This window comes from Hyperoodon ampullatus (genome assembly GCF_949752795.1).
Source record: "Hyperoodon ampullatus genome assembly, chromosome: 8".
Taxonomy (NCBI): Eukaryota; Metazoa; Chordata; class Mammalia; order Artiodactyla; family Ziphiidae; genus Hyperoodon; species Hyperoodon ampullatus.
This window is the reverse complement of record NC_136921.1, coordinates 92502810-92517294: the sequence shown is the minus strand read 5'-3', so window position 1 is coordinate 92517294 and position 14485 is coordinate 92502810. Positions and strand designations below refer to the sequence as shown.

Genomic DNA, 14485 nt, shown 5'->3' with positions numbered 1-14485 from the left:
CATTCCCACCAGCAGTGCAAGAGTGTTCCCTTCTCTCCACACCCTCTCCAGCATTTATTGTTTGTAGATTTTTTGATGATGGCTATTCTGACTGCTGTGAGGTGATACCTCATTGTAGTTTTGATTTGCGTTTCTCTAATGATTAGTGTTGTTGAGCATCCGTTCATGTGTTTGTTGGCAATCTGTATCTTCTTTGGAGAAATGTCTGTTTACGTCTTCTGCCCATTTTTGGATTGGGTTGTTTGTTTTTTTGATCTTGAGCTGCATGAGCTGCTTGTAAATTTTGGAGATTAATCCTTTGTCAGTTGCTTCATTTGCATATATTTTCCCTCATTCTGAGGGTTGTCTTTTTGTCTTGTTTATGGTTTCCTTTGCTGTGCAAAAGCTTTGAAGTTTCATTAGGTCCCATTTGTTTATTTTTGTTTTTATTTCCATTTCTCTAGGAGGTGGGTCAAAAAGGATCTTGCTGTGATTTAACTCATAGAGTGTTCTGGCTATTTTTTCCTCGAAGAGTTTTACAGTGTCTGGCCTTACGTTTAGGTCTTTAATCCATTTTGAGTTTATGTTTGTGTATGGTGTTACGGATCATTCTTTTACATGGAGCTGTCCGGTTTTGCCAGCACCACTTATTGAAGAGGCTGTCTTTTCTCCATTGTATATTCTTGCCTCCTTTATCAAAGATAAGGTGACCATATGTGCATGGGTTTAGCTCTGGCCTTTCTCTCCGGTTCCATTGACCTATATTTCTTTTTTGCCAGTACCATACTGTCTTGGTTACTGTATCTCTGTAGTATAGTTTGAAGTCAGGGAGCGTGATTTCTCCACCTCCGTTATTTCTTCTCAAGATTGCTTTGGCTCTTCAGGGTCTTTTGGGTTTCCATACAAACTGTGAAATTTTTTGTTCTACTTCTGTGAAAAATGCCATTGGTAGTTTGATAGGTATTGAATTGAATCTGTAGATTGCTTTGGGTAGTAGAGCCATTTTCACAATGTTGATTCTTCCAATCCAAGAACATAGTATATCTCTCCATCTGTTTGGATCATCTTTAATTTCTTTCATCAGTGTCTTACAGTTTTCTGCATACAGGTCTTTTGTCTCCCTAGGTAGGTTTATTCCTAGGTATTTTATTCTTTTTCTGGTAGTGGTAAATGGGAGTGTTTCCTTAATTTCTCTTTCAGATTTTTCATCATTAGTGTATAGGAATGCAAGAGACTTCTGTGCATTAACTTTGTATCCTGCTACTTTACAAATTCATTGATTAGCTCTAGTAGTTTTCTGGTAGCATCTTTAGGATTCTCTATGTATAGTATCATGTCATCTGTAAGCAATGAATGTTTTATTACTTCTTCTTTTCCAATTTGGATTCCTTTTATTTCTTTTTCTTCTTTGATTGCTGTAGCTAAAACTTACAAAACTATGTTGCATAATAGTGGTGAGAGTGGGCAACCTTGTCTTGTTCCTTATCTTAGAGGAATTGGTTTCAGTTTTTCACCATTGAAAACGATGTTGGCTGTGGGTTTGTCATATATGGCCTGTATTACGTTGGGGTAAGTTCCCTCTATGCCTACTTTCTGGAGGGTTTTTATCATAAATGGGTGTTGAATTTTGTCGAAAGCTTTTTCTGCATCTGTTGAGATGATCATATGGTTTTTCTCCTTCAATTTGTTAATATGGTGTATCACATTGATAGATTTGCATATATTGAAGAATTCTTGCATTCCTGGGATAAACCCTACTTGGTCATGGTGTATGATCATTTTAATGTGTTGTTGGATTCTGTTTGATAGTATTTTGTTGAGCATTTTTGCATCTATGTTCATCAGTGATATTGGCCTGTAGTTTGCTTTCTTTGTGACATCTTTGTCTGGTTTTGGTATCAGGGTGATGGTCCCCTCATAGAATGAGTTTGGGTTGTTCCTCCTTCTGCTATATTTTGGAAGAGTTTGAGCAGGATAGGTGTTAGCTCTTCTCTAAATGTTTGGTAGAATTCGCCTGTGAAGCCATCTGGTCTTGTTTGGTCTATTTGTATTTTCTGATTGGTCTGTTTATATTTTCTATTTCTCCCTGGTTCAGTCTCAGAAGGTTGTGCTTTTCTAAGAATTTGTCCATTTCTTCCAGGTTGTTTATTTTATTGGCATATAGTTGCTTGTAGTAATCTCTCATGATCTTTTGTATTTCTGCAGTGTCAGTTGTTACTTCTCCTTTTTCATTTCTAATTCTATTTATTTGAGTCTTCTCCCTTTTTTTCTTGACGAGTCTGGTTAATGGTTTTTCTGTTTTGTTTCTCTTCACAGCTTTTACTTTTATTGATCTTTGCTATTGTTTCCTTCATTTCTTTTTCATTTATTTCTGATCTGATGTTTATGATATCTTTCCTTCTGCTAACTTTGGGTATTTTTGTTCTTCTTTCTCTAATTGCTTTAGGTGTAAGGTTTGTTTGTTTGAGATTTTTCTTGTTTCTTAATGTAGGATTATATTACTATAAACTTCCCTCTCAGAACTGCTTTTGCTGCATCCCATAAGTTTTGGGTCATCGTGTTTTCATTGTCATTTGTTTCTAGGTATTTTTTTGATTTCCTCTTAGATTTCTTCAGTGCTCTCTTGGTTATTTAGTAACATATTGTTTAGGCTCCATGTGTTTGTATTTTTTAGTGTTTTTCCTGTAATTGATATCTAGTCTCATAGCGTTGTGGCCAGAAAAAGTGCTTGATACGATTTCAATTTTCTTAAATTTACCAAGGCTTGATTTGTGACCCAAGATATGATCTCTCCTGGAGAATGTTCCATGAGCATGTGAGAAGAAAGTGTTTTCTGTTTTTTTGGATGGAATGTCCTATACATATCAATTAAGGCCATCTTGTTTAGTGTGTCATTTAAAGCTTGTGTTTCCTTATTTATTTTCATTTTGCATTACTGTCCATTTGTGAAAGTGGGCTGTTAAAGTCCCCTACTCTGATTGTGTTACTGTCAATTTTCCCTTTTATGGCTGTTAGCATTTGCCTTATGTATTGAGGTGCTCCTGTGTTGGGTGCATGAATATTTACAATTGTTATATCCTCTTCTTGGATTGATCCCTTGATCATTATGTAGTGTCCTTCCTTGTCCTTTTAATAGTCTTTATTTTAAAGTCTATTTTGTCTGATATGAGAATTGCTACTCCAGCTTCTTTTGATTTCCATTTGCATGGAATATCGTTTTCCATCCCTTTACTTTCAGTCTGTATGTGTCTCTAGGTCTGAAGTGGGTCTCTTGTAGACAGCATATATACGGGTCTTGTTTTTGTATCCATTCAGCCAGTCTATGTCTTTTGGTTGGAGCATTTAATCCATTTACATTTAACATAATTATCAATATGTATGTTCCTATTACCATTTTCTTAATTGTTTTGGGTTTGTTATTGTACATCTTTTCCTTCTCTTGAGTTTCCTGCCTAGAGAGGTTCCTTTAGCATTTGTTGTAATGCTGGTTGGCGGTGCTGAATTCTCTTAGCTTTTGCTTCTCTGTAAAGGTTTTAATTTCTCCGTCAAATCTGAATGAGATTCTTGCTTGGTAGAGTAATCTTGGTAGTAGGTTTTTCCCTTTTATCACTTTCAATATGTCCTGCCACTCCCTACTGGCTTGCAGAGTTTCTTCTGAAAAATCAGCTGTTAACCTTATGGGGATTCCATTGTATGTTATTTGTTGTTTTTCCCTTGTTGCTTTTTTTTTTTTTTCTGCTGTACGCGGGCCTCTCACTGTTGTGACCTCTCCCGTTGCGGAACACAGGCTCTGGACACGCAGCCTCAGTGGCCATGGCTCACGGGCCTAGCCGCTCCGTGGCATGTGGGATCTTCCCAGACCGGGGCACGAACCCGTGTCCCCTGCGTCGGCAGACAGACTCTCAGCCACTGTGCCACCAGGGAAGCGCTCCCTTGTTGCTTTTAATATTTTGTCTTTGTATTTAACTTTTGATAGTTTGATTAATATGTGTCTTGGCATGTTTCTCCTTGGGTTTATCCTGTATGGGACTCTTTGTGCTTCCAGGACTTGATTGACTATTTCCTTTCCCATATTAGGGAAGTTTTCAACTATAATCTCTTTAGATGTTTTCTCAGTCCCTTTCATTTTCTCTTTGTTTCTGGGACCCCTATAATTCGAATATTGGTGCATTTAATGTTGTCCCAGAGGTCTGTGGTAGTTATTTCCACTCTTTCATCTTCCAGGTCACTTATCTGTTCTTCTGCCTCAGTTTTTCTGCTCTTGATTCCTTCTAGAGAATTTTTAATTTCATTTATCGTGTTGTTCATCACTGTTTGCTCTTTAGTTCTTCTAGGTCCTGTTAAACGTCCTTGTATTTTCTCCATTCTATTTCCAAGGTTTTGAATCATCTTTACTGTCATTACTCTGAATTCTTTTTCAGGTAGACTTCCTATTTCCTCCTCATTTGTTTGGTCTGGTGGGTTTTTACCTTGCTCCTTCATCTGCTGTGTGTTTCTCTGTCTTCTCATTTTGCTTAACTTACTGTGTTTGGAGTCTCCTTTTCGCAGACTGCAGGTTCATAGTTCCTGTTGTTTTTGGTGTCTGCCTGCAATGGCCCTGGTTGGTTCAGTGGGTTGTGTAGGCTTCCTGGTGGAGGGGACTGGTGCCTGTGTTCTGGTGGATGAGGCTTGATCTTGTGTTTCTGATGGGCAGGATTATTTCTGGTAGTATGTTTTGGGGCATCTGTGAACTTATTATGATTTTAGGCAGCCTCTCTGCTAATGGATGGGGTTGTGGTCCTGTCTTGCTAGTTGTTTGGCATAGGGTGTCCAGCATTGTAGTTTGCTGGTCATTGAGTGGAGCTGGGTCTTAGCATTGAGTTGGTTATCTTTTGGAGAGCTTTCGCCGTTTGTTATTACATGGGGCCAGGAGATCTTTCGTGGACCAATATCCTGAACTTGGCTGTCCCACCTCAGAGGCACAGACCTGACACCCCACCAGAGCACCAAGACCCTCTCAGCCACACGGCTCTCTCTGGGCTTCTATTTCAGTAACAACAATGTGACTCTGAATGGTGTAGGCCACTTTTTTCACTAATTGTCCGAGGAGAAGTCTAAGATTACTTTTTAACATTAAACTTCTGTCAAACAAAAACAGTAACTTCCACATATTAATAGTAAAACCTAAATAACATATGTATTAAAATATAACTTATACATTTTGATACTAGAAATTACTGTATTTGCCATAAATGTGGGAAAGTCAGAATCTGATTGGTACAGCTGTTTACCAATTAGTTACATTTGGGGGCTAACTTTTCAGGTTGTCTCAGTTGGTCACAGTGGGAAGAGTAAAATAGGCTTTCTGTTGGAGGTGGTCCTTGTTGGGTTTTTTTTAAACCCAGAACTTTTATTTAATTTTCCTTTCAGTTTTATCCAGATTTAATTGACATACAGCACAGTATAAGTTTAACATGTACAGCATAATGATTTGACTGAAATACATGATAAAATGATTACCACAATAAGTTTAGTGAACATCCATCATCTTGTATAGATACAAAACTAAAGAAGTAGAAAAAAAATTTTCCCTTGTGATGAGAAGTCTCAAGATTTCCTCTCTTAACAACTTTCAAATATGACACACACAGTTTTCATTATATGATGTTGTACATTATATCCCTAGTGCTTATTTGTCTGATAACTGGAAGTTTGTGCCTTTTGACTACCTTAATCCAATTCCCCCTTCCCCCAAGCCCTGCCTCTTGTAACCACAAATCTGATTTCTTTTTCTATGATCCTTGTTAGGTTTTAACAAATAAATGAGACCAAATCTCTGGTGTGTCTCTGTTAATCTGTACCCCTGATTCAGATCTGGCTTTTCATGCATCACTCTTCTGACCTTGGCTTTCCCTATATTCCCTGGTTCCTGACTGTTTGGCTTTGAATCACAACTCCATGTTGACAATCCCTTGTCCATATTTACAGACTTCATGGCCTTCTTGGTTCCACCTGTAGCCTCACCTCCCTGATTCCCCAAAGTTCTTAGATGGCTCCACTGTGACAGGAAGAAAGGTGCTTCTGGCCAGCTGACTCTTCCTATGGCTATCTCTTCATATACTGGTCTTTGGCTCAGACATTTTAATTATACACAATAAATCTTATAGAAATGGAGTTGAATTTTAACTCTACATACAATTTATCTGCACACTTACAATATATCCTTAGTAGATATCTGTGCTATGTATTAAAGAAGTTTAAGATTTCACCATTTTCTTTCATACCACCTCATCAACTTTGGTTTCACCTGTGCTGTGGTTCTTCCATTTTCCTGTGTCTTATGCCTTGAAATATATTTGTATTTCTCATAAGAAAGATAAATAATAATAGTCATGATGACAACAATAAGACAGGACCAAAGAAAAGTGCCAACTAAGAAAGGCAGAACAAAGAAATAAGATCAGCAAACCAAGTTTACTTTAGAAATGCACCTAAAGGACATAAAGGTAATAACAATGACCAATAACAAAGTAACTTGGTAATAACAATGGCTCCTTCTAAACCTCATATTAAATTCTTTTATGGTGTCTATTAACCACTAATTCAGCTTGGAAGACTTAATTGAAAGTGTGCCCATTAAGCATTTACCAAATAGAGGTGACCTGTACATATTTATAAACTGCTTCACCACATACCACACCACTTCAGGTCCGTAAAAGAGTGACGCTTCCAAAACATACATACTTTTTGGTAATATTTTATACTATTTAAAGCTCTACACGTTTCTTTGTGAAAGAATTCAGAGACAAGATTCTTGTTTGCTGTTGAGCAATGACATTCTGTGAATACATATTAGGAACAACCATGATAATTTTGCACTTTTTCTCAGCAAGTATCAAATTAGGATGCCCAAAGCGTTAGCTATCTACTTACCACATGCTCTGTCTTTGTTTTTGTGCAGTATATTCTCAAGTCTTCCATCAGTTCAGAACAATTAGTTATATGCTTCCTTGTATGGAGAAAAGCAGAATAGTACATTTCAAATGATTAAAGACTAATCAGAATTTTTGAGAGCTTAGCTTTCCAAGCAGTTTTTGGAAAATAAGTGATGTTTATGATCAGTCATAAATGTAAGGAGATGCTTTTATGAATTGGAGTTAAATGAGTGTTACTAATTGATGCACCAATAAAAGCAATTTTCTTTTAAGCTTCAGACAGTGGGCAGTCCTTTGGTTTGAGTTTCAATGGCATATTCATTTTATATCTTATATTTCCATTAGCTTCTCTACATTGCAGCTCCATAAGGCATTTGAAAGAGGACGTAGATGAAATGCGGGACTGAACTTGGTCTCCAAACCTTTCTTTGTTGAGGGGAGGATAGGAGGGTTCTGGGTAAGGTATGCAGGCCCAGTGTATTAAGCCTATGAGGAAAGTGGATGGAAAACATAACAAACTGAAACAAAACAAAAGCTAACCAACAGTCTTATTCTGAAAGTGCTAAAGCAGTGGTTTACAAGACCCCTCAGCCCTCTGGAGGCCTTGGGTTTATTAAGGGACTTTGATGCAGTGGTTCTTAACCCAGACCAACAGTTAGAAGTCATATCCCCTGCACAACCCCTCCTCCCACTGATTATGATTTAATCAGTCAGAATGGGGCTAGGGCATCAGTAGTTACCTAAAGCTCCTCAAGTGATTCCAATGTTAGGAACAGTTGCCAACCACTGCTCTATTCTTATGAATACCTAACAGTGGTTGTAGACTGAAGAATTACCATATATGCACACATCTTGTATTACTTTTCCTCTATAATTTATGGACACAATAACTCAGATACAAATTCATTAAACATTTCATGGAGTTAAGAGGACCTTTTTGCATTTACATGTTTTCTCATCCATATGTTCTAAATACATAATTCTCATCATGTGGATGTTCTCAGACTTGAAGAGTTTGATCATCTTGGCTCTGAAGGACCCAAGGTAGAGTTGAAACTGTGGTTAAAACAATCACCCTTATAGGTTAAATGGTGGTCAAGACTAGGGTGTCCAATGCTGGACACCCTACGCCATGGTCAATTATCCATAAGCACTGGATAATTTTACTATAAAGTGTTGGGGAGAGAAACCTTAAACACAGAGAGGGTAAAAGAGATCTTATGTGACCCATCCTTGCTATGAGTCTGAATAAGATTCTTAGCTCTGGTTCCTGCCTTAGGGAGCCTTGAGTGGCTTCTCTGAGAAAGTGAAAAGAAGAAAGGATAGGTTCCCTTTTGCTTTGAGGCTTCTTATGTGACTCAAAAATATGTCTCCCTAGGGCTGGCTGGGATTCTCGAGTGTAGTGAATATAGCTCTTTTTTCAAGGACCTGCAAGCTCAGACTTCAGAAGTTGTTTCTTTCTACAGCCTTAGTGGACTTTGCTGGTGGGACCCGCTTTCTGGGTGTGTTCTGTGACATCATATTCAACTCAGGAATGTGCCGAGGAGGCTGCACTTGCAAGGTCCTGGGTCAGAAGTACATGCACTTACTGTTCTCTCTGTAGTGGGCACAGGTCAGTTCCATTGCTAAAAAGTCAAAATTGCTTTTGGCCTTATGACTTTATCTTTTTAAATATTAAAAATCATAGCTGAGTGTCACATGCAAAAAGTGTGTCTACACAAAAGCACTGAGAAGATCCCTGCACTTCTCAAGAACAGTTATACTTAAAGTATCTGTGATACGAAAAATATTATGACATAAAAATACTCGAAGCAAAAAAGAGTCTGCCACATTCATAAGAAACTCATTCCAGATTTTAATAACCTTATTAAAGAAGCCCTTTAATTTATTAGAAATCTCTCCTGTTGTAGATCATTTCTTATTTTTTTGTCCTAAGGGAGATGAATAAAAATTGGACACCATTCTCCATGTGTCTCCATGTGATATTTCATTATAGACCTAGAGGCTTTTGTTAGTTTCCTACTCAAGTTTCCATCTCCAGCAGTAAATAGGCCCAATGTTTCTATCTTCTCATTGCTCCTGTCTCCTCTGTACCTGGCCTTCTGTGAAGCTTTGCTGGTGAGTGTGGTGAAGACCTCAAGTGAAGTTATTGAGCAGAATCCCTCATTCTTATCTAATTAGTCTCTTCCTTGCCTTCCTTTTCCTGAAATTAAAACATCTATCTATCTATCTATCTCTCTATCTATCTATCTACCTACCTACCTACCTACCTATATCTCAAACTACTTTGGGGGCAGTACCACTGTGTGGATGGCCCATAGTTAACTAAACCTCAAAACATCCACAAGGGAACTCCTATTTCCCCATCAGATGCTGTCCCCTCCCTGTGCTCCTCACTCAGGGAATCTACCACTCACCCAGGTACCAGCACTGGCTATATGCAGCTATTTTTTACTTCTCTAGCATTAGCAACCTTACATCAAATTAATCAGCAAGTCCTATTGATTCTACCTCCTAAATAACTTTCAACTCAGTCCTTTCCCATCACCCCTACCACCAGTAGCCACCATCCCAGTCCAGAGATGGTTTTTCTCTCACCTAGACTTCTTGCCTCCCTTTCATTCTTTACATGTAAGCCATAATAACTCTTTTCTAAAATGAAGAATCATCCATATTACTCCCACCTACCTTCTTAAAACCCTCTAGTGATGCCCTCTTCCTCTATGGTAAATTTACAATTCAAAACCTGATCGCTAAGCACCCCTTTTTCAGCTTCCAGCTGGTCTTTTTTGTTCCATTTCTGACTCTTCTTGAGAACCATCTTCAACTTTTTTCAGTTCCTCAAATTCATCAGCTTCCTATTGCCTCTGAATTTTGAATACTATTCCCTCTTCCTGGGAAACCAATCCTTTCGCTGTCAGCTTAAAAATTTCACTTTCCCTGGGAGATTCCCCCCTGCTGCCCCCCTCCCTCAGACTGTGTGTTCCACAATGCCCTGTGTTTCCTTTACTAATATACTCAGTTGTGGTCATTGCTTGGCTAGCAAAATCTATTTTTTGCTATCTTCCATTTTTAAACTTTCCCTCTCTCTGTAACATCAGAGTAATATGTTCCTTTATCTAATTATTTCCTTAGTTTTCTTCATCTCCTATGATTAATTTATACCTCGATTTGGGGCTCAGCTTTCTTCATTTTCTTAAATTGGAAAATTAATCTAGAGATTAATATAATTGGAAAGTATGCAATTGTATCAGCTCTTCTGACCTCTCATTAGATGGATTATATCAAGTTTTGAGTTAATTTGTGAGAATAATCCCATAAATAGTGTAATGAAGACATGGACAAAGTATGTTTTATGATGCATTATTTTTAAAAAACCATTAAGACTTAATGAAATAAATGTATCTTCCCAGCTTTTAAATTGGAAGATTAACACTTACCACATATATCAACATAATTATCTTTTTCTCCTCAAGTTACAAGTTTATCAGGTGAGTGTAGAGAGTTGGAGAGATGGTGAGGAGGGTTTACTATATTTTTGTTCCCCCTGGTCATGATGAAGCACCCCTGTGTCTATTGTTGTCATGTGGCTTTGGATATTTTGGCAATGAATACCCCACAGTCTTGGTGGTTGATTTACTCAGAGTCGGACTTTGGTGGATGATGCCCTTCTCCAGAGATACAGACTATCACAAAGGTAAGAGCAGAAAGGCTTGCCTATTCCAGAGTGGATTTTCAAATCATCTCACATGGTCCACGCCAATGATATGTAGCCACCAGAATACATGCCACTCTCTTTGTTCCTTCCCATTTTAAGGCTTTTCTTATCAGTGAACTTTATTGATCTTACTAGTGACTAAGCCCTTTATCATTTTGGACAATTTTTCTCATGTGAGAATCAGCTATGAGCATTTAAAACCAATTAAAAACCAATGCTTCATATTGATTGATTCAATTTGGGATAGGGTGAAGCCCAGGCACTGGTATTTTGAAAACCTTCTCAGGTAATTCTCACATGCAGCCAGGGTGGAGAACCACTGATTTTAGGTTGCAGGATGTACCTCACTGATTTATCAACCTTCTTGACTTTCTTTATATGTAGACTTTCACCTTCATCTCAAACTTCCCCATTCCAGTAGATGGCACTTCCATCTAGATAGTTTCTCAAATTAAAACCTGAGATTCATTCTTCTTTCTCTAGACCCCCATCACCAACCAATTCATTAGGAAGTACTGTAGACTCAACATATCCATCTGTTTTTTCTTAGCTCCACTGCTTTTCTTTTAACCCAGACCATCTTCTTGCCTAATCTGGACCACTGAAATTTCCTTACTGGTTTCTCCTATTCCAACCCTATATCATCTTCCACAGAGTTCTTAACTTTTAAAAGTTGGTCTTAAACTTTTTATTATAAAATATTTCAAACCTTTAGACAAGAAAAGACAATCAAAGTTTATAGAATTTTAGCACTGTCCTACATTTGCTTCACAGTTTTTTTTAAAGAAGGAAAATTGTGTTGTTAGAGTTGAAGCCTCCCTCTACCTCTCCCTCATGCTATTTCCTCCCTGGCGGTAACCACTTACATCAATTTAGACTTTATTATTCCCATGCATGCGTTATACCGTTGCTACATGTATGAATCCATACATAATATTTAGTATTGTTTTTAAATTTTGGTGGTATTATATAGATGGTATCAGATCGCAGCTTGTTTCATTTAACATGTTTTTGATGTTTGTTCATGTTAATACAAGTAGCTTTAGCTTATTCCTTTAAATTGTTGTATAGTATCAAAACAAGACATCATAATTTGTTTATCTTTCTATTGACCAATATTCAAATGATTTCCAGTTTTTTTCTTTTCATAGTTGATGTTGCAGTAAACATTTGTGCATCTCTCTTCTGTACATGTACAATAGTATCTCTAAATATATGCCATGGAGTAAAATGTGGGGCCTTAGGGCCTTTTCAACTTTCTAATATTTTGCATAATTACAACACAGTCTTTAAAAAAAACACCTGTTACTCAGGAAATGTGTTGTGGAACACCTCTGGTAAGCCAGTATGAAGTAGTAAATGAGAAATAAAAGCTTTGCTCTCTCAGATATTATATACCAGTAGTGGGAGAACAAATAAACTAAGATGATGATTTCAGAGAATGCTAAGTGCTGCATAATGAATCATAGCATCCTTCTGCTTCAAGATCTTCAGTGATTTTCCATTGCATTTAGGAATAATATAACTCCTGTCTGGTCCTGTAAGACTTGGTACCATCTGGCCCCTGCCTTCCTCTTCCATTTTCCCTTTGGCTTCCTGTGCTCTTGCCTTTGACCTTTGAGTTTTTGGAAATTACTAAGCTTTTTCTTGCTTCAGGACCTTCACGTGTGCATTGTTCCAGGTTCCTGGAAAGTTTTTCCCACCATTATTTGACTGTCAAATTATTACTCGTGACTCAAGTCACAGCTTACTTGTCCTGTCTTCGGAGAAAACTTCCTTGATCCCCATAAAAATAGGTTCCTTCTTTTGAGTCTCTCTCATGGCACCTTGTCTTTTCCTCAGTATCACTTAGCACAATATATGATTATACATTTATATGTCATCTGCCTCACCTACTAAATTTCAAGTTCATTGAAGGCAGGGATGATGCCTCTTTTGTTTCCTGCTGTATCTCCTAGCTCACAGCCTGACACATAATGGTTCCTCAGTGAATGAAAAAAAAAGTAATACAAATTAGTGTTTTCCTGAAAGTTTGGTTGCAGGCTCGTTTTGAGCAGGAGATTTGGTTTTGTCTGGGTTTTGATTCCCCTCTCTCCTGAGGGCTCCCTTCTCCCTAACTAAGGGTTTAGAATGGCCTCCATAGGCCCCAGACCAGAATCAGGCCTTATTACAAAGAGGGTTCCTGTTCTTTTGATATCGGGGATATCACAGAAGTCTTTTGATATTGGCAATATCACAGAGGTCATAGAAGCCCAGCACTGTTTGGTCTTGAAGTTATCACCTTGTCTACAGCCAGCCTTCCTAGGCCCTCAGTCAGATAAAATTCATAGCTCTCGATGGTGGTCGACAGCAGTGCTTTGTTTTTGATTTTTAAGCCTCTTTTAACAAGGAAATGTCAAGAGCATTGGGAGAAGCCTCACTTCAGCCCCTGGCTTGAAGCAGTGAGCCTGGATCCAGTTTATCTTCTTCCTTGGAATGTTTTTAGTCCCTATTACCCTTTTAGGAGCCAGTCTTTTCTCTCTCACTCTCCTTTCTTCCTTCTTTTTTCTCCCTTCCCTTCCCTTCCTCTCTTCCTTTTTTTTTTTTTTTTTTGGCCCACTCGGCATGTGGTATCTTAGTTCCCCAACCAGGGATCAAAACCGTGCCCCCTGCAATGGAAGCACGGAGACTTAACTACTGGACCACCAGGGAAGTCACTCTCTTTCTTTCTTTCTTCTTCCCTTCCTTCCTTCTTTCCTTCCTTCCTTCCTTCCTTTTCTTTCTTTCTCTTTCTTTCCATTTGAAAGTAAGTTGAAGGTAGTATGACATTTCACCTCAACATACTCTAGCATGTATATCCTAAAAATAACATTCTCCTACATAATTACAATACCACTATCACACCCAAGAAAATTTATATTGATACAATGATATTATCTAATATAAAGTCCTTGTTCAACTTTCTCTAATTGTCTTCCTCCCAAATTGCATAACAATTTTCAATGAAGGATCTCACATTTCAATTAGGTTTCAGGTCTCTTCAGTCTTCTTTAAGCCAGCACAGCTCCCATGGCTTTATCTTTATTTTTAATTTATTTCATCTCTCCTGACATTGACATTTTTGAAAAGTGCAGGTCAGGCTTCTTTTTTTTTTTTTTTTTTTTTTTTTTTTTGCGGTACGCAGGCCTCTCACCATTGCGGCCTCTCCCGCTGCGGAGCACAGGCTCCGGACGTGCAGGCTCAACGGACATGGCTCATGGGCCCAGCCGCTCCGCGGCATGTGGGATCTTCCCGGACCGGGGCACGAACCCGCATCCCCTGCATCGGCAGGCGGACTCTCAACCACTGCGCCACCAGGGAAGCCCCAGGCTTCTGATAGAATGAGCAATAATCTGCATTTTTCTTAATTTTCTTTTCCTGAATGACCAGATTCAGCTCTTTGACAAGAACATTCCACATTCTTGATGATGCTGTGTCCTTATTGCATCACATCAGGAGGCACACATGGTGCTCTTTTGTCTCATTAATGGTGATGCTAAGTTTGATTACTTGTTTAATGTGTCCACCAGATAATGGTAAAGACATCTTTTTCTCTTTGAATTTAATGAGGCACTTTGAGACTAAGTGAATACCCCGTTTAATAACAGTTTTTCATCCAATGGTATTGGCATTTATTGATGATCCTTGCTTGTATCCATTATTGTGTCTGTAGTTGCAAAATAGATATTATATAATTTTATCAGTCCTTCTACATTTTTTAGCTGACATTCTGTAAAGAAGCCTTTTACCTCCTCTCTACCCACCACATTAAAAACATTTTAAAAAATACTTAATAAGTATCAGTACGGGCTCATAAGTTCTGTTTTTTTCATAGGATCATTTTGACCGAGGAAAC

At 38.2% G+C, this 14485-nt stretch overlaps 1 protein-coding gene across 1 annotated transcript in view; it reads left to right on the top strand.

Annotated features, from left to right (window-relative positions):
• The window catches only part of PDE11A (phosphodiesterase 11A), a gene marked incomplete at its 3' end in the record, with an annotated part of 451285 nt that overhangs the window by 37014 nt on the left and 399786 nt on the right, over positions 1 to 14485 (top strand). The window lies entirely within an intron of this gene.